General features: G+C 33.9%; 1 protein-coding gene across 2 annotated transcripts in view; it reads right to left on the reverse strand.

Annotated features, from left to right (window-relative positions):
- Nucleotides 1-24,121, reverse strand: part of SYNDIG1 (synapse differentiation inducing 1) — a 269,131-nt gene extending 245,010 nt beyond the window's left edge. The window contains exon 1 of one of the 2 annotated variants that reach the window (XM_074287713.1): nt 23,394-24,121. The gene's annotated coding sequence lies outside the window, so the exon portion shown is untranslated. Of the gene's footprint in view, nt 1-23,094; nt 23,301-23,393 lie in introns of those variants that run through there. The other variant, XM_074287714.1, reaches the window with a different exon arrangement.
- Between the last annotated feature and the right edge of the window lie 207 nt (nt 24,122-24,328).

The following is a 24,328-nucleotide window of genomic DNA, read 5'->3' on the forward strand; positions in this document are numbered from 1 at the left end:
TGCGCTACTTAATTCTCTTTACCAGTTTTGGCTTATTATTAATTTGAAATTTCCTGACATTATTCTGACAGAACTATGCATCACTTTGTATATATGCTCCATTAGTTTCCCTCAACCTAAATCCCTCCCCCATCTTTAGCATATGTCTTTTTAAAATATCTAAGATTGTCAGGAAATTTCCAATGAATTCATATAGGTCTCTTTAGATAATTCTCTCTTTTTATTCTCATCAGAAATGTTTCTCTTTCCTCCCTCAGAATTTTATTTTTGATTGTTTCATATCTTTATTTCTATTATTCTATGTAGAATTTCCTGGAACCTTTTCAATTGAGCTTTCCAAAAAATTTAGAATAAACTTCTCTCCCTCTTGGCAGAGGGGTAGATTTTGGATATGGAACACTAAATGTGCCAGTATTAATTAATTTTACTGAATTATATCACACCCCTCTTAAGGTTTTTTATGTTTTTATGAGGATTTTGGTTTTATTTTGTTTTGTTTTGTTTTGTAATAGAGAATAGATCTGTGGGAGGAGATGAGGAGAGGGATCATATAAAAAAAAAAAATAGGCATTAAATGACCCAAAATTACTTGACATTTTTCCAAATTGTTTAAAAAACTAGAAACCTAGTGACTAAGGTAGAAATAATTACAGTACTCTTTTAATTCTGCCCAACCAAGGATTGAAGAGGAAAAGGTATAAAAAGGAGGAAGCATATATATCTTCTGCTTAGATTAGAGATCTCTAAATTAGCAAACTCAAGGAAGGGAATGGGTGTCACCATTCTAGAACAGGATTTAGGACTGCACCAGGCCTGAAGAAAGGGAATTAGCCTCCATCTGGTATAAGTATTTTTTTTTTTTTTTTTCTCAGAAAGTACTCTGGGCCAGGAACAAGGTCAATGAAAAGTAAATCCCCTAATGTGGAAAGAGGCTGACATAGTTTTGAAATGTGGTTCTAAGGGAAATGTTACCATCAAAGAAGACAGAATGTAAACAGGAGATCATAAAATAATAATAAAAGCATCAAAAATCTCAAAAGGAAGGAAATTCAGTTAAAAACCTAGAAATAAAAAAAGTTAATCAATAGAAATGGACAAAAGTTAGAATGAGGAAGAATACTAAGACATCTAAAAATTCTGATCATTTGTAAATACAAAATTCAAGACAAAAAAAAAAAAATTAAACCAGCAATGATCAAACGCATCCCTGTGGATTCCCAAGAGACCATGGAACCACATGAAGATTTTGCAGGGTTTTTCCAGAGAATAATCAGAATCTTGAGAGAAGCTTAAAAGAGGAAAATAGTGGAATTTGTGATCTATAGAGTAGAAATAATTGGGCAGAATATAACAATTTAAATTTATTTTAGTGAATCTGTCCAAGGAAGCAAAAGAGGAACAATGGATTGAAAACAGAAGTTTGCTGAAATGTGTTGAAGGACAAACAATATGAAAAAAAGAAAAAAAACAAAAACAATTATGTTAAAAAGGCACCTGGACTTTTTACAAGCAAAACATATGAATCTAAAAGAAAGGATGCAGAAGCAACTTAAGAATCAGACTTTACAGAAGAACATGACAAGTCAAAGAACCTGAATGTTATAAAACAAAACAAAACATAATAAAACTGAATAAATGCCAATCAGAAGAATTCACATATTGCCTCTAGAAAAGAAGCCCTTTGCTTTATACTTTAAGACATCTGGTGTTTACATTGAACAATTTCATTGAAAAAACAATGCAATTATGCAAGTAATGAGAATCTTTCAAATGTAAAAGAAATTAAGTGTCATGGAACTTGATATAAAAAAGATGTGACTATCTATCACATTACCTAATGCAATGTAAAATAAGGATAACATTTGCCTTATGCTGCGTATATAGTTTACAAAGTTACTATGAGGAATATTTTCCTATTCTGACTTAGAAGGACTTTTCAAGTCCTGAAAATACCTTCTAGATTCTGATACACTTATGTTGTTATATGTATACACTAAATGGGTACTTAGATTGCTCAGTGGATAGACAACTTGACCTGGAGTCTTTTTTTATTAATTTTATAATTATAATATATTTTGACAGTACATATGCATAGGTAATTTTTTACAACATTATCCCTTGTACTCCCTTCTGTTCCGAATTTTTCCCCTTTTTCCCTCCACCCCCTCCCATAGATGGCAGGTATTCCCATATATATTAAATATGTCATAGTATATCCTAGGTACAATATATATATGTGCAGAACCGAATTTTGTTGTTGTTGTTGTTGTTGCAAAAGAAGAATTGGATTCAGAAGGTAAAAATAACCTGCAGAGAAAAACAAAAAATGCTAACAGTTTACACTCATTTCCCAGTGTTCCTTTTCTGGATGTAGCTGATTCTGTCCATCATTGAGCAAATGGAATTGGATTAGCTCTTCTCTATGATGAAGATATCCACTTCCATCAGAATACATCCTCATATAGTATTGTTGTTGAAGTGTATAATGATCTCCTAGTTCTGCTCATTTCACTCAGCATCAGTTGCTGTAAGTCTCTCCAAGCGTCTCTGTATTCCTCCTGTTGGTCATTTCTTACAGAACAATAATATTCCATAACATTCATATACCATAATTTACCCAACCATTCTCCAATTGATGGGCATCCATTCATTTTCCAGTTTCTAGCTGCTACCAAAAGGGCTGTCACAAACATTCTTTCCCTTCTTTAGTATTTCCTTGGGATATAAGTCCAGTAGTAGCACTGCTGGATCAAACTGTATGCACAGTTTGATAACTTTTTGGGCATAAATCCAGATTGCTCCCCAGAATGGTTGGATTCTTTCACAACTCCACCAACAATGCATCAGTGTCCCAGTTTTCCCACAGCCCCTCCAACATTCATCATTATTTGTTCCTGTCATCTTAGCCAATCTAACAGGTGTGTAGTGGTATCTCAGAGTTATCTTAATTTGCATTTCTCTGAGCAATAGTGATTTGGAACACTCTTTCATATGAGTGGAAATAGTTTCAATTTCATCATCTGAAAATTGTCTGTTCATATCCTTTGACCATTTATCAATTGGAGAATGGCTTGATTTCTTATAAATTAGAGACAATTCTCTGTATATTTTGGAGATGAGGCCTTTATCAGAACCTTTAACTGTAAAAATGTTTTCCCAATTTGTTACTTCCCTTCTAATCTCGTTTGCATTAGTTTTGTTTGTACAAAAGCTTTTTAATTTGATGTAATCAAAATCTTCTATTTTGTGATCCATAAAGATCTTTAGTTCTCCTTTTTGACCTGGAGTCCTTCTTCAAATCTGACCTCAGAAACATACTAGCTCTGTGAACCTGGGCAAGTCACAATCTCTTTGCCTTAATCTGCTGGAGAAGGAAAGTTGAAAATTGTTAGACTTGTTTTGCCAAGTCACAAAGAGTCAGAAATGACTGAATAACAATCTACAATAAAATATAATTTGCTTGCCAAATATAATATTACATTATTGATGTAGGGACAGCTGCTATTGTCCTTATTTCTTGATTTTCTTCTGTATAATTTTTCATTTTTGCCTTGATTTTTCTCCCTAAATGTACTAGACTGTATTGAAAGTTCTAACTTTGCTTTTGGACCTCTCTGGCTTCTCCCAAATCTAGTTGAGAATCATTGTTTCAGGGACAAGACTTTCACTGTTCAGTTTTCCCAGCCTGCCCTTCAAAGTGAAACTTAACTCAAATATCATACTTTCTGGCATTTTGTGATTCCTGAATCTACTAAGCTTCCTACTGTCAAATATCAAATGCATTCTAACTCCACTTACTACTTCCCTTTTTAATATTGTGACTTATACTTTAGGCCTGCTTATACATTCTTCTCTCACTTTCCTTAGGTACTAGGTATTCCAGAAAATATGTATGGGTGTTCTGGAATTTATTTATCTGGGAGAGAATAAAAAATAATAAGAAATAAAATAATAATAATAACATTCATATGTAATTAGAAATGTATATATATATGTATACATGTATATATGTGTATATATATGTATATATATACACACACACACACACACACACATATATATATATATATATATATATATATATGTGTGTGTGTGTGTGTGTGTGTGTATATATATATATATATATATATATATATGCTAAGGCAGTTGGGGTTAAGTATCTTGCCCAGGGTCACACAGCTAGGAAATGTCAAGTGTCTGAGATCTGATTTGAACTCAGGTCCTCCTGACTTCAGGGCTGGAGCTCTATCTACTGTGCCACTTAGCTGTCTCCTGAAATGTATTTTCAAATGAACTCTATATCTCTGCAGAATAGGTACTTTTGACCTTCAAACCTTGATACATCCTGACTCTCTTTTAACCAAATTCTTTCTTGGAGTGCCTACCTCTTTTAGGGACTACAGACAGGAATAACATCTTTTGTCTCAGAACGTACCAAACTACAGGAGGGATTCATTCACTTGAGTTCACTGGATTGAATTTATGTGACTTTTAGATAATGTCAGGCTTATTTTTAGTCATACAGACTTACCTAAGTTTTGGCTTTTTCCTGTTTTGTATATTACCAATTTTGTGCTACTAAATAGATCTTTACGTAGTGAACAATAATAACAACAATAATAATATAATTACCATAATATGTAACATACAGTCCTTTAAACTCTCATATATAAGATAACCCAATCACATTTATTCTGGTAATAGCTATGTATTATTTTTTGAGCTTCTCAATAAAGTTAATCAAATAATCAAAATGAATATTTCCATTTTATAGATAAGGAAACTGAATCCTAGAAGTTAAATGGTATACCCAAAGTCAGAGAGAGAGTAAGCATATGAAAAAGGATTTGAATTTAGATCTTAGATCTTTTCCTGATGCTCAGTAGTTGTCTCCAAATCTACCATTGTGCAGATCATGTATGTATCTCTGTCATATATTACTAATTAAATAATAATATTTAATAATAAATGAATTAAATGCAAACCAAATTAATAAGCAGTGCCCTTCTTTTTCAAAATGTAATCTCTTTCCTTATGTGACAGTAAAATAATATAATCAATAGACGGTTGGATTTAAAGTCCAAAGTTTGATCCTTCTTCTGAAACTTACTAGATGTATGAACCTGGGCAAGTTGCTTTACTCTTCTCAGCCTCAGTTTTCTCATTTATAAAATGGCTAATAGCAACTACCAAAGAGTTTCTGTGAGGAAAAAATTAGACAATATTTGTAAAAATGAAAAAGAAAAACTTTGCAAACCTCAATATGTTACTGTAATTATTTATTTTTTGTACCTTGTACTTGTACACATTAACCTTAATATTAAATCTTAATTTTTAAACCTATATTTTAAATCTTCTAACATGAAATCTTCTTGGTAATCTTTGCATACACAAACTACTGTTTTCTGTTCAATTATCCAACAACAAATGAAAATCTTAATGCCGAGGCTCACCCTGTGGTAATACTAAACTTCAATAAATTTACAAAACCTTAGCTTCCATATTTATAAAATGAAAGATTATACATGAAAGATTATACTAATCTCTAAAGTTCTGTAAAGTTCTCATTCTTTATGAAGTACAATTCAACCCTCCAGTATTTGGAGCTGTCCTGTGCAAAGACAACCACATAATTCTCATGCCAATGTCACCAAAACTAATCATCAGGGACAATTATTCTCAGGGGATGCTCTATTTTCCTGGTGTATTAAATCAAGAGCTGATACCATAATGATCTAGACTACTTTTTCCAAGTTTGTAGATTTAGATTCTGTTAGAAGTACTAAATGTTAATAAATTGCTTCCCTTCTTTTAAGTCTATTGGGTTTGGCAAACCATCACAAAAAAACAAAAAAACAAAACAAACAAAAAAAAAACATTAAGGTTAGTTTGACAAGACTTATTTTCTTTTATTTGTTTATTTATTTTATTAAAGCTTTTTATTTTCAAAACAAATGCATAGATAATTTTCAACATTCACTCTTGCAAAACCTTGTGTTCAAAATGTTTTCCCTCCCTTCCCCACTCTCTCCTCAAAATAGAAAGTAATCTAATACATATTGAACATGTGCAATTCTTCTATATAGATTTTCACAATTATCAAGCTGCACAAGAAAAAAAAAACAGATCATAAAGGAAAAAAAATAAGAAAACAAAATTCAAGCAAACAAGAAGAATGAAAACACTATGTTGTGATCCACACTCAGTTCCCATAATACTCTTTCCAGGTGCAGATAGCTTTCTCCAGCACTGAAAATTAGAACTGGACTGAATCATCTCATTATTGAAAAGAGCCATCAGAATTAATCATCATATAATCTTGTTGCATTATACAATAATCTCCTGGTTCTGCTCATTTCACTTAGCCTCAGTTCATATACATCTCTCCTGATCTCTTTGAACTCATCCTTCTGATCATTTCTTATAGACCAATAATATTACATAACACTCATATACCATAACTTATTCAGCTATTCTCCAACGGATGAGCATCCAATCAGTTTCCAGTTTTTCCACTATAAAAAGGGCTGCTATAAACATTTTTGTACATATATGTCCTTTTCCCTTTTTTATGATTTCTTTGGGATGTAAGCCCAGTAATAACACTGCTGGAACAAAAGGCATACACAGTTTGATTGCTCAGAGTGGTTGCACGCATTCACAATTCCACCAACAATGTAGTAGTGTCCCAGTTTTCCCACATCCCCTCCAACATTTGCCATTATCTTTTTCTGTCATGTCTGCCAATATGAGAGGTATATAGTAGGACCTCTGAGTGGTCTTAATTTGAATTTCTCTGATCAATAGTGATTTAGAGCATTTTTCTTCGGACTATAAATGGTTTAATTTCTTCATCTGAAAAATGTCTGTTCATATCCTTTGACTGTCAATTGGAGAATGACTTGAATTCTTATAAATCTGAGTCAATTCTCTATATATTTTAGAAATGAGACTTTTATCAGGACCCTTAGATGTAATTTTTTTGTCAGTGTATTGCTTCCCTTCTAATGTTGTTGCATTGGTTTTGTTTGTACAAAACCTTTTGAACTTAGTATAATCAAATTACCCACTTTGCATTCCATAATATACTCTAGTTCTTCTTTGGCCACAAATTCTTTCCTTCTTTACAAATCTGAGAGATAGACTATTATTTGTTCTTCTAATGGGTTTATATTTCTTTTGTCTAAATTATGAACCCATTTTTACCTTATCTTAATATAGAAGTTAGGTTTGAGTCAATGTCTAGTTTCTGCTATATACATTTCCAATTTTTCCAATAATTTTTATAAAATACTGAGTTCTTATCACAGAAGCTGAGGTATTTGGGTCTATCAAACACTAAATTACTAGAGTCATTATCTATTGTAGGACTTATTTTCTACAAAGAAATTAAGGTATTCTGAATTCTTTCTAAGTTGTTTTCAATTAATACCTTCTCCTAGCAATGAAGGTCTTAAGTATCAAATCATTCTCCATCTCCCATCAATATGATTGTATACACATATATTTTACATGTATATATATATATATATATATACATCTATTAAGATATGCATATAGGTATGGATTCATTATGTGTGATTACATATAGACATAAATATACTTATATATCTATAGATATATATAATTAACTACATGGGTTTGTGTATACATTGATCTCTCCCCCACTCCAATTTTTATTCATTACTGTCAACTTCCAAGAATTCCCCATGTTAGTTGTTAAAAATTGGCAATTATTTTAGCCAATTTTGTTAGTATCTAAGGCTTCAAATCAATCTGGATTATAAATTTGTATATATTTAGCTTCTTCTGGTAGTCTTTCACCTGGCCTTCACCTATCTTTATGTCTAAATCAACAGCAAAGATCATTTGGGGAGCTTTGCTTTTAGTAGTTGTCAGCACACACCTGCCAACTGATGGCCACTTGTACTCAGCAGGAAGAAGAGTAGGGTGTCCTTGTATATTCAATAATAATCTAGTTAGGCCATTTAGGTAGCTTTCCCCATCTGTTCTAGATGCTGAGGTTATGAATTCAGACTCACAAACTCTTCTTCATCACTTTTCCCTTTCTGCTTGGTCTGAATGGGACCAAACCCATTCCTATCTGATTCAGACATATTTCCTCATGATTGGGCTGAATCTCTAAATACTGATTGTTCCATCTTTGCTTAGATTCTGATTCCTCTCTGTTTTATTTTCACTCATTTGTAAACATTTATTGAGCACCTACCATGTATAAACTAGGAATGCTAGGAAATTAAAACCACTTAAATAAAACCTAATCCTTTAACATCACATACTTTACAATCCATCAAGGACTGCCACAAACATAGATAATTGTAATATATAGTATTATGATAAGAATGTATCTACAAATTGCATAACCAATAGATAATGTGAAGCTTAGGGGTAAATGAATGAAATTGAGATATTAAAAGATCAGGATTGACCTTTAGATCTGGAGCAACTTCATGTAAATAGTGGGTGGAATTTGTATGGAGGTATTGAACATCAATGTTTGGAAAACTCAAAAGGTTATCTAAAACATTAGCTAATATTATTGCTTTCATAATTATTATTACACTTTTGAAGGATGACATTATTAAAATAGAGAGCAATGTGAAACAATCATAACAATAATGACAATGGTCATATCATTCATCTTCCCTAAAATCTACAGTGGCACTGAGGTCCAGTATGTTTGGGGGCAGGACAGGTGAGAAAGGAAAAAGAATAGAATGGGGAAAAGGATGAATGCTTGAATAATATGCATGGAGAGGAAATAAAGAAAGTTGGAAATGGAAGGTATTGCTTTATTATGGATGGTGTAAAAGATAAAACCCAAGCATTCCAACTATTTTTGTGTAGGCAATAATGAGTTATGACAGAGGAATGACATGACTAGATTAAGTATAAGATTCATCTAGAATAAAGAAAGAACATTTAGCCTCAATGCTTTGCTTCATGCTCAGGATAGCAGAAATAATCCCATATAGTTCTCTAGAGTAAATTATAATGATTTAACATGAATTTATATTCACAAAGAAACTCTTTTTATACAATTCTCTGTCAGCTTCAAATGACTCCCGTCCTGACCTGTTTTGTTACCACCACAATTCTGTAACTGACACCTTCTTCTCTCATTTTGCTCAGCTCTCTATCTTCTTTGCCCAGCCCCATAATTATACACGCCATTACCCACGAGGCCCAGAAGCAGAATATAACAGTTATTTTAGGACAAACAACTTTTTAAAAATAAATTTAAAAATCAGAGAGAAGCCATATATAAAGTTTTTCCCCTTAACAATTATATCTGTGTATATGAGTTTTTCAAGGTAATAAAATAAACCTATTTCTCAGAACCAAAAATATCATAGCCACTACGATGATGAAAAAAATATATAAACATAATGAACTTAAAATGCAATACAGGGTCTGACTAAGGAGTGCCTAGTCTTAAAAGATTTACAGTACTCCCTGCTTAATGCAAATCCATCTGGAGGTTTGGTAAGCTTGCTTCCAAAATTCATGAGTGGGGGGGATTTTTCTCTCCCCACTTCAAAGTATGAGCAAGTCCATGTTTCTTTTGAGTTACTGTGCAGTGACAAAAAAAGGTATTTTAATTGGTTGCTGAATTGGAAATGAATATGTATGAAATAAGACTCGAAAAAGTTTGAATTTGAAACTCAAAATTTAAGAAAAAAGATTGTTAGATTTTAGATGTAATTGAGAATTTTTAAAATAAATTTTAAAAAAATGAAAAAAGGTAGTTTGATGAAGGAAGAAGATCTGGATTGTTATAAACCTCCAATTTGGAAGTCATGTAGCAATAGCCACCAAGCCACAGCTGTGAATGAAAGCCACCATGACATCTCTTGTAGCATTGCGTTTATTGTCTTAGAAAAATGAGTAATGGAGATGGAAGAGACCAGATGAGCCTCAAAATGTCAGAATGGCCATAAGAGGTATAGCAAAAGGAGTTGTTAGCAGATTCTGTTGGTAGCTCCCCCAGCAGATAGATATAGATATAGATATAAATATAGATATAGATAGATAGATAGATATTACATATATATATATATATATTATGCTATGAAAATAATTCCATTATGCTATGAAAATAATTCATTAAATATGTTTGCTTTTCTCATTTGGCAGTGAGGTCTATCATATCTACTTTTTCTAAAATTCATCTCATTAATTTCTTTCTTGATTTTTAATGGATAGATTTTCCTAGTTCTAAAAGTTGGGAGTTTGCACTAGTATAATTCTATTATCTATTTTCTCCTGTAATTCATTTAGCTTTTCCTTTAAAAATGTGGATACTATGCCATTTGGTGCATATATACTTAGAATGGTTATTTTTTCATTGTTTATAAGATCTTTTAGCAATGTAGTCTGCTTGCTTGCTTTTCTCTTTAAATTGGTCTATTAGGAAGTGACTAGGTGGCTCAGTGAATACTGCCTAGAGTAAGAAAGATGTTAGTTCACATCTGCTCTCAGGCACTTAGTAATTGTTGATGTGGGAAAACCACTTAACTTCTTTTTATATTAATCCATTGGAGAAGAAAATGGCAAACTACTCAAGTATCTTTGCTAAGAAAACCTCTTGGATAGCACTGGCATGATGATGGTCTCTGGCTTCATGAAGTCAGATATAATTGAATAGGAGCAATTTCTCCTTTTTCTGAAATCGTGATTTCTTCTCATACTTTTTTTAAAACCTCAGCTGAAACATAATAGATTTTTCTCTAGCCTCTTACTTTTACTGTGTCTCCCTGTTTTAAGTATGTTTCTTATAAACAACATATTGCTGGATTCTGGCTTTTAATCTATTCTGCTATAAGCTTCTGTTTTATGGGTGAGTTCATCCAATTCACTTTCAACAGCATATTTTCTTCCATTCTATTTTTCCCTTATTTATTTTTCTCTCTCTTTAATCTTCCTCAAAGATGTGTTTTACTTTTGAGCACTTTCTTCCTTAATTAATTCTTCCTTGTATTATTCCCTTTTTTTCTCTTATCTACTTCTCTCACTACTCTGGAGGATAAGATATATCTAAATCCAACTGAATGTGTAAGTTGTTTCTTCTTTGTATCAATTCTGATGAAAGTGAGGTTCAATATTACCCAGCAGTTTTCCTCTGCTAATTCTAAAAGCTAATCCTTTCAAGTCACTTTTACATGAAATAATTTCTCCTGTCCTTTCTCTCTCCCTTTCTCTCAGTGTATCTTTGTTTCTCACCCCTACTTTAATTTTTTTTTAATTTCTAATCCTATTCAGCCATATGCACTTCTTCCAACTTACCTAATAATGATAAAGTTCTTACAAGTTGTCACTTTTCCATATAGGAATGTAAATATTTTAACCTTATTTGTTCATTTATGATTCCTCTTTCAAATTTATTTTTATCTTTATCTTGAAACTTGTATTGAAAAGACAAGTTTTCTATTCAGCTTTTTTTGTTGTTCAGGAATGCTAGAATTTGGCTACACTATTCCTTGTAGTTTTTCATTTTGGGTTCTCTTTCAGGATTTGATTGGAAGATTCTTTCATTTTCTATCCCCCCCATAGTTTTATCATATCAGGGCAGTTTTCTTTGATAATTTCTTGAAATATGATTTGTAGGATTATTTTTAATAATGTTTTCATTATTATTTATTCATGTTATTTAAGGTAGTCCAATATTCTTCAATTATCATTCCTTAGTCTATTTTCTAAGTCAATTGTTTTTCCATTGAAATAGTTCATATTTTCTTTTATATCTTCATTCTTTTGCTTTTGTTTTATTGTTCCTTAACAGTTCATGAAGTCATTAGTTTTCACTTATTCAATATTGTTAGAAAAAGTTCAGAAACAAATGAAGATGATTTATTGATGCATAGAAAGATCAGGGGAGGCTTACACCAATGAAATCACAGAGTTTTTGGAATATTACTTTATAACCTTCAGGGAAGTTAGGTGGCACAGTAAGTGCTGGATGTAAAGTCAGAAAGATTCATCTTTTTGTATTAAAATCTAGCTTCAAACATTTGCTAGCTGTGTGACTCTGGGCAAATCATTAACCCCTGTTTGCCTCAGTTTCCTCATCTATAAAATCAGCTTGGGGAAGAAATGTCAACCTATTCCACTATATTTGTTAAGAAAACTTCAAATAGGATCCAAAGAGTCAGGCACAATTGAAATTACTGGACAATAATAATAATTATAACACAGTTATTGAAATATGGAGCCCAAACACTTTTTGAATGGCCACAAAGGCTTACATATTTACACCTTCCAGAATAGTATTTTACAATCAAGGCTTAACAACAAAAAATGAAAACTGCACCATATTGCATTTTTAAAAACCTGAAGATGCAATTTTGCTCTTTGGTTCTAGAATAGAATAGAATATCCAAAAATATACTAAAGGTTCCAATTCACACAAGCTAATACACCTACACCCAGAACATTCAAATTTGTGGTAATTGTACCAATGAAATCTTATGCAAGAACGCCCAATGCAATCTCTAAAAAGATCATCTAAGGATTAAAGTATCATGTGTGAAATTCAACTTTCTTTGCTTTGACTTGCATGAGTGAAATAGACCATTGTACTTGTAAAATTAATATATTTTATTTAATTAGAAGTCTGTCAGTTTGGAGAATAGTCTTCAAGAATGAACAACTTGGGAAAGCCAATGGTGAAAATTTCTTCTACTCATGTTCTGTCATTGTCTTATGATGGTGTCATGGTGATATTTGAAGGGAATACTAAACTCTGTAAGGCTCTGAGTGATTTGAAGGACTCTAAATTTGGATTAATGATGACATTGATGTTTGTCATTTGATAAGTAACCTGGATAAATTTAGATAGGATCATTACCTGGTCTACCATGAGGCAATAACATTTTTAGCCATAACAAATGCCAAAAACCTACCAAAAAGTTCATAATGAGCTTTCAATCTACAAATGAGATGGGAAAACTCTCACATGAATGAATCCCATCAATAAAGTCATCAGGAGATTTAGATGACACAAGAACAAGTCTTTAAAAGTAAATAGTGAATTCAGAAAAACTTTAATACATGGTCTCTCCTCTTTTTGTGTTGAAATATTATTTTTAATGGTATTTGAATTTGTGTAGAAATTTAAAACATATTTGCTACCATGATAGAATCCCAATGTCAGAGCTTATACAGGATAGGATGTGGGTAAGTCCCACTAAATGCCAATGTAAATATATATATATATATATATATATATATATATATATATATGTATAAAGCAAGTTGAACTGCTTACTAGAGCTGTTGGAAAGAAAAGGGTTTTTAAATATAAAGTTAAGCCATCATTATAAATAATGCTCTGAAAGGGACTAGGAAAATACCAATAAGTGGAAATTTAAAATTAGATAGGAGGAAAATTTTGAAAACTATACTATTTTTGTTATTCACATAATTGAAAAAAATCATTGTATATATCATAAAAGTCTGCTTTTGATACATACAAATTGTGCAAATATGATCAAGTGGCTTCACCCTTCTGAATTTTATTAAGTTTTATCACCTTTTAAATGGAAATAACATACTTACTTTGGAAACTTGTAGTGAGATTCAAATGAGATAATTTCAGCAAAATACTTTGCAAGCCTGGAAGTGTTATATACATAATCATCATCATCTTCTTCAGCTGACTGAAGCACTTTGGATATCTATATTATTGAAATCAGGAGAGTGGACTAGATAATCTCACTTTTTTTTATCTCATTGTAAAATTCTCTAACAGTTTTTTCATGAAAGTTTTTCTCCTAGTTCTTCTTTTAGTTTCCTCAGTGACATTCTAAGATGCTATCCTGTTTGGAATCTTTAAAATGTTCTTCACCAAGCTACAGTGATTTAACATCCACAGAATAATCTCATAAAACACAAAATATTACAAAATACATTTCAGGTTATTTTTCCAATGGTAGAAAATTTTATGACTCATTTTTCATAACTTACAATAAAATAGTTTTATTTCCTTCTCAACATTTATATCATTTGACTGGAGTGGGGGCAATATAATAAACTGTACTTCAAGAATTTTTGAAGGAGCTGAATTAAGAGGTATCCGTTTTTAATTGTCCTACATTGTGAGGCCAGATTCAACAAACACCACTGTTGAAAATGTTTGTGGTCTTATATTTATTAAAACACAAAATACAAGAAAGTAGAAAGGAAAAAAAAAAAAAAAAAAAAAAGCACTTGCCACATGGTTCGCATTAACCCAGCCAGTTTTGACTCACCTAGACACCCATTACTTAAAATGCAAAACATGCCCACTATCCTACAGCTGCTTTATTTTCAGTAGCTGAGCACTTTAAAGTGACAATGATTGGCATTGCATTGGACTGAAAGGTTGAGATCTTGAAAGAAAATGTTTTCATATTGTATACAGAAACAATTCCAAAGGACTCAGCACTCATGCCCCTGGGGTAATGCAACTGAGTTTCTTCATTGTATAAGTAAATGTAACAAGTTGAACCATTTGTATTGTTTTATTTTTATTTGATCTATGTTTTGGAAGGTTATGTTTGCTTTTCTTATTTATCACAATAATTTCCAAAGATTTACTAAGGTAGACGTAGTATGCAAACCATGAAACTGAAAAGATTACCCATGATAATGATGAAATCACAAATTAGCAACGTGTTACTATTATTGCCCATAGCTATAATACTCTTTGTTACTTGATATTCTATACTAATTTAGTACAGTGCCTGACACATAGGAAACACTGAATAAAGGTGTTTTTTTTTTTGTTTTTTTTTTGGTCTTATCAGTACTTCTTCTGATCCTAATGTATTATTGTGACTGATAATGACTGTATTGTGGCATAAATGCTTTCATTTTTTATGAAAGAAATAACATTATATAAACTAATCTAAGCTTCTTTGGAATAGAAGGTACCATTACTGGGTGTCAGATGATCTCCTTAAAGGTATTCTAGGCTATAATGCTACCATATCCTAACTTTTAAAATGTGATACATATCTAATTTTAGTTATAATGCTAAGATTAGAAGACATCTTTCACATGATACAGACTCAAATCTTTATATAAAACAACTTGAAGTTATTTTCTGAAATGAATGCTTGCAAAAGTCAGTTATATTCATGTTTAATTTTCAGAAATATGTATACAGCTACATGAAACACTAAGTGTATATAAACACCCATACTTTCTTTTCTGGGCCTCCTGCCACTGCTATATTTTAAAATACAGGTGCATGGATAGATTCATTTATATTATAGTATTTATGTTGTTTTAATAAGCTGAATGACCATATGTTCAGTGTTTTAATGTTGTTTCTTTTATTCTCTTATTGGTGATGACAGTGTAGTGTTCCCCAACTAGGCTTCCCCATGTCAAAGTGACACTTCAGAATTAAACACAATAAGAGAAGTCATCATAATAATTCTTTAAAGCCACTAAGTCACCGCATATGGCAATCTTACCAGGGATATACTAAGTCACCATAATGCTTTAAAGCCACTAAGACATCATGTGCAGCAATCTTACTGGGGATAGACTAAGAAAATGGAGGAAATATTAAGTATTTAGGTCTTGTACCTAAGTCCTACCACACAAATGAGGCTTTCTGAATCAATTGCCCAGAGAAATGTGATATTCCTTTATACCATAATCATAATTTTGTCTGCTTCTTAAATGCATGCAACAAATTAGGAAACACTTATTCCTTCCAAGTTACTGCTCACATACTGGTATATTCCCATAGAATGAATTTAAGACATTTTTATCTAAGTAATGTAATACAAAAATCATTAACTCTTCAGATAATTGTTGAATTTATTTACATAATCTCCATTTCCAAGATGAAAATAAAAACGTCCACCTCATAATAAACGTAGAAAACTAAGGCAATAGGCTAAGTTCTTCACATTGGAACAAAATGAATATTTCATTCGGTGAAGTCCCATTAACCCTCAGAACACTATTACATACTTTAAAATAAGTATTTTGACAAAATTGTATAGGTTTTGCTGAAACAGGGTAGGGCAGCTGTAGGGATCACGAACAGTTATTCTCTTATAGACACTGTATTTCTGAAGTGTTCTAAATATTCATATCCCATATTTCTCTTAAAGATCTCATTTATTTTCGATGTCTTAACAAAAAGAGCCAATATTTCCTGACAATGGATCCCAAACATCAAAACAACTTTATAATTAAGTAATTGAAATATCTTCAAAATATTTATCCATATTTAAAATTAAATATCTAAATGAATGGGTCATAAGTTTGCTTATCATAACCCTAACTCTGATTTGTGGCTTCATGCTTGCATTTTTAAATTTATGCCTTTTTTTCAGAATTATATAATTGAGGGATATTCTTAAGAGAAAGGGCAGCTAGGTAGTAAAATGAATAGAATTCCAGGCTGGACATCAGGAAGACTAATCTTCTTGAATTTAAATCTGGCCTCAAAAACTTATAAGCTATGTCACCCTCGGAAAGTGATTTCACTTTATTTGTCTCAGTTTCTCATTTGTATAATGAGCCAGGGAAGGAGACAGCAAACAGTCCCAGTGTCTTTGCCAAGAAAACCCCAAAATTGATCATGAAGAGTTGAACAAAGTGGAAACAAGTGTTTCAACACTTCTGATAATTTCTGAGAAGAGTGGCAGCTACTTTTCAATAATTATTTATATTTATCCATTTAATATATTAAATATCTCATTTCAGGGATGATATCACAATTGTAATGATGCTAGGTCAGAATTTAGTTCAAATAGAATACTTCATATTCAATTAGACAAACTTATTAATATATTTTAATGCAATATAGAGAAACACATGAACCTAAATATATATATATATATGTATATATATATATATATATATATATATATATATATACAATTAAACAAAATGTCATGAAAGGATAATTATGATAAATAGTACATGTAACTTCTACTTTTAAACTTTATCATCAGTGAACAAAAAAATGAATACCTATCATACTTTAGATGTGCTATGTGTCATCAGGTAAAATGAGTAAAATAAAAATCCTCTCTTTGAGGGTTTTTACACAGTGGTGTTACAAACAAGATGATATTGAAGATTATGTATACTATAACAAAGTTTCAAAGAAAGCAATAATGAAATGCCATGTAGAAGAAGGATTAAAATTGCCTAGTTGATCCCAAAAGCTATGAAGAATGGGTGGAATCTGAAGAAAATAGGCATATTCTTAACATTTAAAGTAGTCAAAAGGGAATGGATGATTTGGGAGACTTTCCATCACTAGAAATTGTCAAGAAATTGTTGTTGGGTGTGGGTTTAAGTGGTTCAATGTGTTGAGTACTTGGAGTCAGGAAGACATGAGTTTAAAAACTACCTCACATTATTACTAGTGATGAGATCATAAGAAAATCAATCTTAATTTTCTCATTTGTAAAATGAACATAATGATGGCATATACCTCACAAGTTTGTTTTGAGGAAAATAGAAGTATCACATGTGAAGATATTTGTAAATCTTAAAAAATATAAATGTAAATTATCCTTATGTTGCAGAGACAATTTTTATTTAATTACAGTTTGAAATTCTGATGTTCCTTCTATTTCTTATATTCTATGATTCTTATGCTAGGGGAGGGGATGAAGGAAGGAGAATAAGATAAGAACTCTATCTTGCTATGAAAGGGAAAATATTAATTTGGCCTGAAAAAGCTGAAAGAATTTCCAAAGATGGAGATAAAGGGAAATCATTTTAGAAAAAGAGAAAATGTGAATGAGAGAGAAAGAAAAAAGAAAGACAGAAAAGAGAGAGACAGACAGATGGGGGGCCAGGGAGAGAGAGATAGAGACAGAGACCAAGAGAGACAGGGGGAATGACCACAAAGAATGTGAAATAAATGGCAAATGATCTAGTTTGGCCTCGATATGAAACTCAAAAAAGGACACATATTACAAATGATTTTTATAAAGTTTGGACTTACACTGATAGATAATGAATAAGCTAAAGATTTTTGGAAAGAGAAATAAAAATATCAGAGTTGTTCATTAGAAAGATTTTTCTTGCAATGGGTAGAAGTTTGAGCACATTGGAAGTACAGAGGACAGTTATAATATTATTGCAATAGTTCAGGATAGAGGTGAGAAGGGTCAGAATTAAGTTGATGGGGGTAAACATAGAAAGTATTCAAAGACTTTTCGAAAATAAAATTTTTAGACTTTAGCAACATGTCAAATGATGGAGTCCAAGGGAAGGATACTTAAAGTTTTCTCTGGGATTTTAATGCTTGGTTGCTAAAAAAAATGTTGGTGTCCTTAAAAGAAATTAGCAAGTCAAGAAATGAAATTTGGAAAGGGGTTCAATGATGTTCAAGAATTTTGTGTGTGTATATTAGGCATCTAGATGGTACAATGGATAAAGCAGTGTTGAAAATCACTATGGGGTTAAAAATCCTGGCCCCTACACTTGGTAGCTTTATTACACTTAAATTCTGTCATCCTCAGTTTTTTTTTTTCCCATAAACTTGGATAATAACAGTGAATACCTCCCAAAATTATCATGATGATCAAATGAGATAAGATACATACAAGATTTTGCAAACCTTAAAAATTATGTAAAATTTAGTTTATTATTATGTGTAAGTAATTGGGCTAAATACTGTGGCAATACAATAAATATTATAAGTAGATAGAGTGCTGAACTTAGATTCTGGAAGAAGTGGGTTCAAAATGCCCTGACAATTTCACCATTTATTTTGATGATGATGATGATGGTCATGATTCCCATTATCATTCTCATTTTTCTCATCTTTCAGTCTTTAGAATTTATCACAGTCTTAGGAAAAGTCACTGTCCTGCTATTGTTACTTATGTTTAATTTTTAGCCAAATAATGTTAAACTAAATTTTATTTGTAGTAGAATATAAAATATTAGGTTATAATCTCCTTTTCTGGAAGACTCACTCAAGATATCTTTGAGACAACTCCTGTCGTAGGTAGGATAAGGGATATACTATCTAGTTCTTAATGTTCCTACATGGCTTTGAATATTTTTTTTTGTTTTTTACACTGAGATAAAGAAAAATAAAAGTTTTCCCTCCTGTAGGTACAATATTAATATAGGGAGATAGGATGTATAAACAGACTACTATAACATAAATAATGTTTATAAAGGTTTGCAGAGATCTCACATAAGAAAAGAACAAAATTTTATGTTATTTAAGAAGAGAACTAACTTCCCTATAAAAGGTAAGCATCAGAGGAAGCTTTCATGGAAGGTGTGATATTTAATGAAGACAATCAGTTTGGTTTTTATGACATTGATTTTGATAAGCTAATAGGGCAAGCATATTATTGGAGAGATTTTATTTTTCAAAAGTACACTATTAGAGTTTGAGGGAGAGGTCAAACTTGGAGAAAAATATATGGAAATGATCGTCATCAAAGCTCTAATAGTAGGTAAGGTTTTGATTTTGGTTTGGTTTATAGATAAAGGCTTGGGGGGGAGGGTGGGCAGGAACAAGTCATGTGCTCCATTGGAAAAGACTATAGATTTTCAGTCAGGAAACTCTACTAAAAACTGTGGATCTTGGGTACAATACTTGATTTTACTTCTTTGGGCTACAGTTTCCTCATATATAAAATAAAAAACAAACACAGTATTATTTCTCAGTTCCCTTCTGGGTTCAAATTTCATGATTATAGGATTCCATTCTCACTATTAGTATCCTATAATTCAAAAGTGTCTGATTATGGTTATGTGTTGGCCATTATCAGTGTCCGATTTTATAGCAATTAATTTTTAGAGGTCACCTTTAAATGAGCTTTCTCCATTAGAATGGCAAAATTCATATTGTTTGTGTTTGTATCCCTAATGTAAAACCTGGAACATAATAACTGCTTATTAGTTATTAGTTCTTCCTTCCTTCTCTCTTTTGTGCCTTTCTTCCTACCTTTCTTCCTTCTCTCCTTCCTTCCTCACTCCCTCCTTCTCTCTCTCTCTCTCTCTCTCTCTCTCTCTGTATATATATATATATATATATATATATACACACACACACACACACACACACACACACACACACACACACATATCATATGTCTGAGTGCATGTATCATTTATCTATCTTTAGGAGCTCACTACTTAAAAGTTGGAACCATATTATAATGTGGAACCAAAAAATGAAGACTTAATTATGAAAGCATTTATTGAATGGCATCCAATGAGCAGGAATATGTGTATATATTGGCAGTAGGGTAAACCAAGATTTTGAAATAGAAAAAATCACATAAGAAAAATAGGTATCATAAAATCTGAACTTACTGTTAAATTATAGGTGATCATTAACCATATAAATGTTCTTTAAAGATGGCATTTAAAACAATTATCTTTACTTCTGAAAAAGTGATTGACAACTTTTAAGAATATATCTAACCTATGTAAAAAATGACATCCCTATTTATGAGGGGATAGACAACTTCACTGACTTCATAGAAATTTTAATATATTAGTAATATTTTCAATCTAATAGCAACCATAGTCAAAATTAAATATGTGAAAGCAAAATGACAACTCAGAAGGTATACTGAGAAGATTATTTTATGAACAATTAAGCATTTCCAAATGAATAACTCCAGTTCTCAAAAACAAGTTTGAATATCAGATTCACAAACTTAAGATTTTCTCAGCAAAAAGAGGACCAGGAGAGAGACAGAGGCAGAGACACACAGAGACACAGAGACACAGAGAGAGACAGAGAGACAGACAGAAACAGAGAGACAGAGAGAGAAATGTAGTATTGTGCCACTGTTCTAACAACTCCCTAGGAAGGACTAGGTGGAGAATCTTTCTCATTAGTTTTAAGCCTAGCAAAACACTTTTTAATTGATCTTAATGCTTGTTGGAGAGATTAGTCTCTGATGATTTCTGAATTGGATTTTAATCCCTTTGCAGAGCAAAATGGATTCTTGTTAGTTTTCACTACATTTTTCCTTTTTTTTTCCTCTTGCCTGTCACTTTTTTTTTTTTTTTGGATGCAAATGTCTATGTATCTATCTGCCTCTATCTCTATATATGTTTCTCTCCCTTCCTATCTTTCTCTTTATGTCTCCCTCTTTATTTTCTCTTCTCTCCCCTCCCATACATATTTAAATGTAGGCCTTCTTCTTTACTAATATATGGGATAAGAATTACACTGTTTTCTTTTCTTTGATTTAAATCAGCTTTATTTTAAAAATAAACCATTAGAAAGGATCACATCGCTTCTTTTCCTTCTCCCAACACTGCACTCATCACCTCTCTGAAGAATTTCCAAGTAAAATTAAGAAGAAAAACAAAATCAACCAACATTCAAAACTGCATTTTAAAAGGTTATATAGAGGGTGAACCTATACAGGACAGTCTATTCCACCCATAATAAATCTTCCTGTTAATTTTCTCTCTTTGAAGCATTTAGATATAGCTCTCTGGACACACTATTTTCAGTCTGCTCCAGGAATTTAGCTATAGCTCCTTTCTTCTCCAATGCCTTTTTCTGGTTAACATTCATTGACATATTGCCACCTCTGCAGCTTATTTATGCACCTGCCCTTACAATCAAGCATCAATAGACAATAACCCTTTAGTGGAAATCACATTTGAAGCTCCCAGACCTGTGCAGAGTATCTTATCTAGGAGGGAAAATAAAATAATAAAAGTTGTTGTTTGGTTAATCTCACAGATCAGCAGATTTGCTAAAACCAAGATTGCAGCAATCACCAGTTCACAGGTTCTGACCAAAATATATGCAGAAGAGGTGGATAGCTGCATACTCTTTGATTTGACAACCAGGTTTCAAAGCTAGACTTAGGAGTGATCCCCCCTTCATCCCAACCTCTCCCTCCAAATACACACACACACACACACACACACACACACACACACACACACACACACACCACATGCCCTTATTATGCTTCATTGAAAGTCATCACATTATCTAAGGAATATAACAATAAAGGAGTAGGGATGGGGTGGAAGACATTCATGAAGAAACTTATCCCTATTGCAGTTCAGAAAAGAAAGGAAGAACTTATGATATTTAAACTAACCCGGGTGTAGATTTTCAAGAAAATAACCTGACCAGAGTAAGTCTGGGATAGATCAGCAGAATCTCTCTCTTCACCCTCTCTTCAAGTTTATTCCTGGACATGCTCTAGATTTAAAAGTCCCAATTAAAAGGCACCCTCTACTAACTCAAGATAAACAGAGTAAGAGATTAAGAACTTTTTTTTTTTTCCTTTCCTTTCCTTTTCTTTTCTTTTTTTTTTTTTTAATCGCAGATCTCGATACAGATATATATGAACCCAGGTAGAACCTGGACCGCAGGGGCTGATGCTGTACAGACAAGTGAACGTTCGTTCAAAGAGCCTTTAGTGGTTTGCAGTTCCCAGAAGCTCCTAAGATTAGGACAGCTCCTAACGAGCCTGGCTCCTGGAGCTGCACAAAGGGCAAACTGCCAGTCTGCTCTTCCTGTGGGTAGGAAACAGGACTGATCTGGCAACTGAGAGTCTGGCCCTAGTTAGGTACCAGTTTGGAATTCCCAGTCCTGTTATGCTTCCCCATACTAACTTCTCTGTTGTCCCAGTCTTGTTTTTGCTCTGTCCTGTCCTAGTTCAATCCCACCATTTCTCACCGGGTCTGGTTCAGCACATCTAGCTCTATTCTACTAGCCCCTGTCCCCCTTGATCTTATATCCCGAGCAATCCCAAACTATTCTCCGACCCAGGACCCATTCAAGTACCCTTAACACCCCTCCCCCGAACTAGTCAGCTTCAGACCCATCACTTTCCCTGCAGAACTCCACCTCTCTTTCCATACGTCTGGGTCTGAGCAGATACTCTAGGGGAACAAAATCACCCAGTTCCTAGGGCTCTTCCAGAATGCTTGGTGGGGTGCCAGGCTGCAGCGCTGGGACTTCACTGCCTCCCCCGTCCCTGATTTTGTTTATACGATACTGACATTACCCTTTCTGGGGAATTCGGTAATCCCTGTAGGGGATTGCCCATCACCGAGCCTCCTCACTTTTAAATCACGACAATGTACACTTACCCAGACGCCACAGCCACAGTTCTTTCCTCTCAGACCTGACACGCACAATCCCGGACTCAGCTCAGTGTTACCCCTTCCAGTCCAGTAAAGCTAGTCCAGCCAGTGGGCACGCTTTTTATCCCGCCAGTCAGCGGCTCTCAGGTAGGGAGGAGGGCAGACAAGCTAAGGGGTTGTGTATCCCCCGCCCTCTCTGAGCATATCCCCCTCCATTCCTCCCTTCCACCCGCCCATTTTTGCATCCACCGACCCGTGCGGTAAAGGAAGGAGATGGGAAGAGGGGGGGGGGGGGGCTTACCTACCGGGAACAAGGTGACCCAACAGCTGCACCCCAGGACAACCAGCGGAATAGCAGGCAGAGAGCACAACCTCACTGACACCGCTCCCCTCCAGTAAGCTGGGGAATGCAGGTCAGTGCGACGCCCCGCTCTTCTGGTCTCTCCAGGAGGGCTGCGGTCGTCCCTCTCTAATTTCTTCACCCGCACCCGGAGCCCTGCGCTGCCCCGAGCGCCACAGGGAGCTCCGGGCGCGGGGCAGCGGCTTCACTGGCTCTTGGGAATATAGAGAGGGGCGAAGGAAGAGGCGGGGAAGAAGCTAATGTGGGCTCCTAGAGAGGTGGAGCGAAAAGAACCTCCCTCTCCAAGCTCACAGGGAAAGGAAGGTGGGTTCGGAATCAAGGAGCTTGGAGCCCAGCGGGTGGCAAACGCGAAGGATGGCTGCTGTGTGCGCCTCTCGCCTCAGAGAACATTGCAACGTGTGTGCCTGACAGGACAGCTGCCCGGCTCCTCGAGAGATGAAGGAGGAGAGAAAAGCAAGCAAAAGCAACCCCAGTCCCCGTACGACAAAGGCAGCCAACTTTGCCTCTGTATCTGCCACGGAACTGGGAGGTCTGTTGGGCTGCTGCCGCTGCCGCGGTCTCCCCACCCTGTGGCGCTCCTGACACCCGCTAGCCTCCAGCCCCGGGCTAGAGCTGCAAGGCAGAAATGCAAAGCTGGTGGCTGGAAATATGAGGGCGGCAGAAGCAGGAGGAAAAACAGATCTCAGGCGAGGTTGACAGGAATTTACCGCCCTGCACTGGGAAAGGCGGCTCCTCCTGGTCCTAAAGACGTCCTGTCCTCAGACACTTGGTTCGTAGGTCCCCACCGTGGCTCTATCCATTTCGCCGGTATCTGCTTCCCACTGTTGGCCAAATTAACTTAAAGTTAAACATGAACCCTAATGCTAAAACCTATTCTAA

This window comes from Sminthopsis crassicaudata, chromosome 2 (assembly GCF_048593235.1).
Source record: "Sminthopsis crassicaudata isolate SCR6 chromosome 2, ASM4859323v1, whole genome shotgun sequence".
Taxonomy (NCBI): domain Eukaryota; kingdom Metazoa; phylum Chordata; class Mammalia; order Dasyuromorphia; family Dasyuridae; genus Sminthopsis; species Sminthopsis crassicaudata.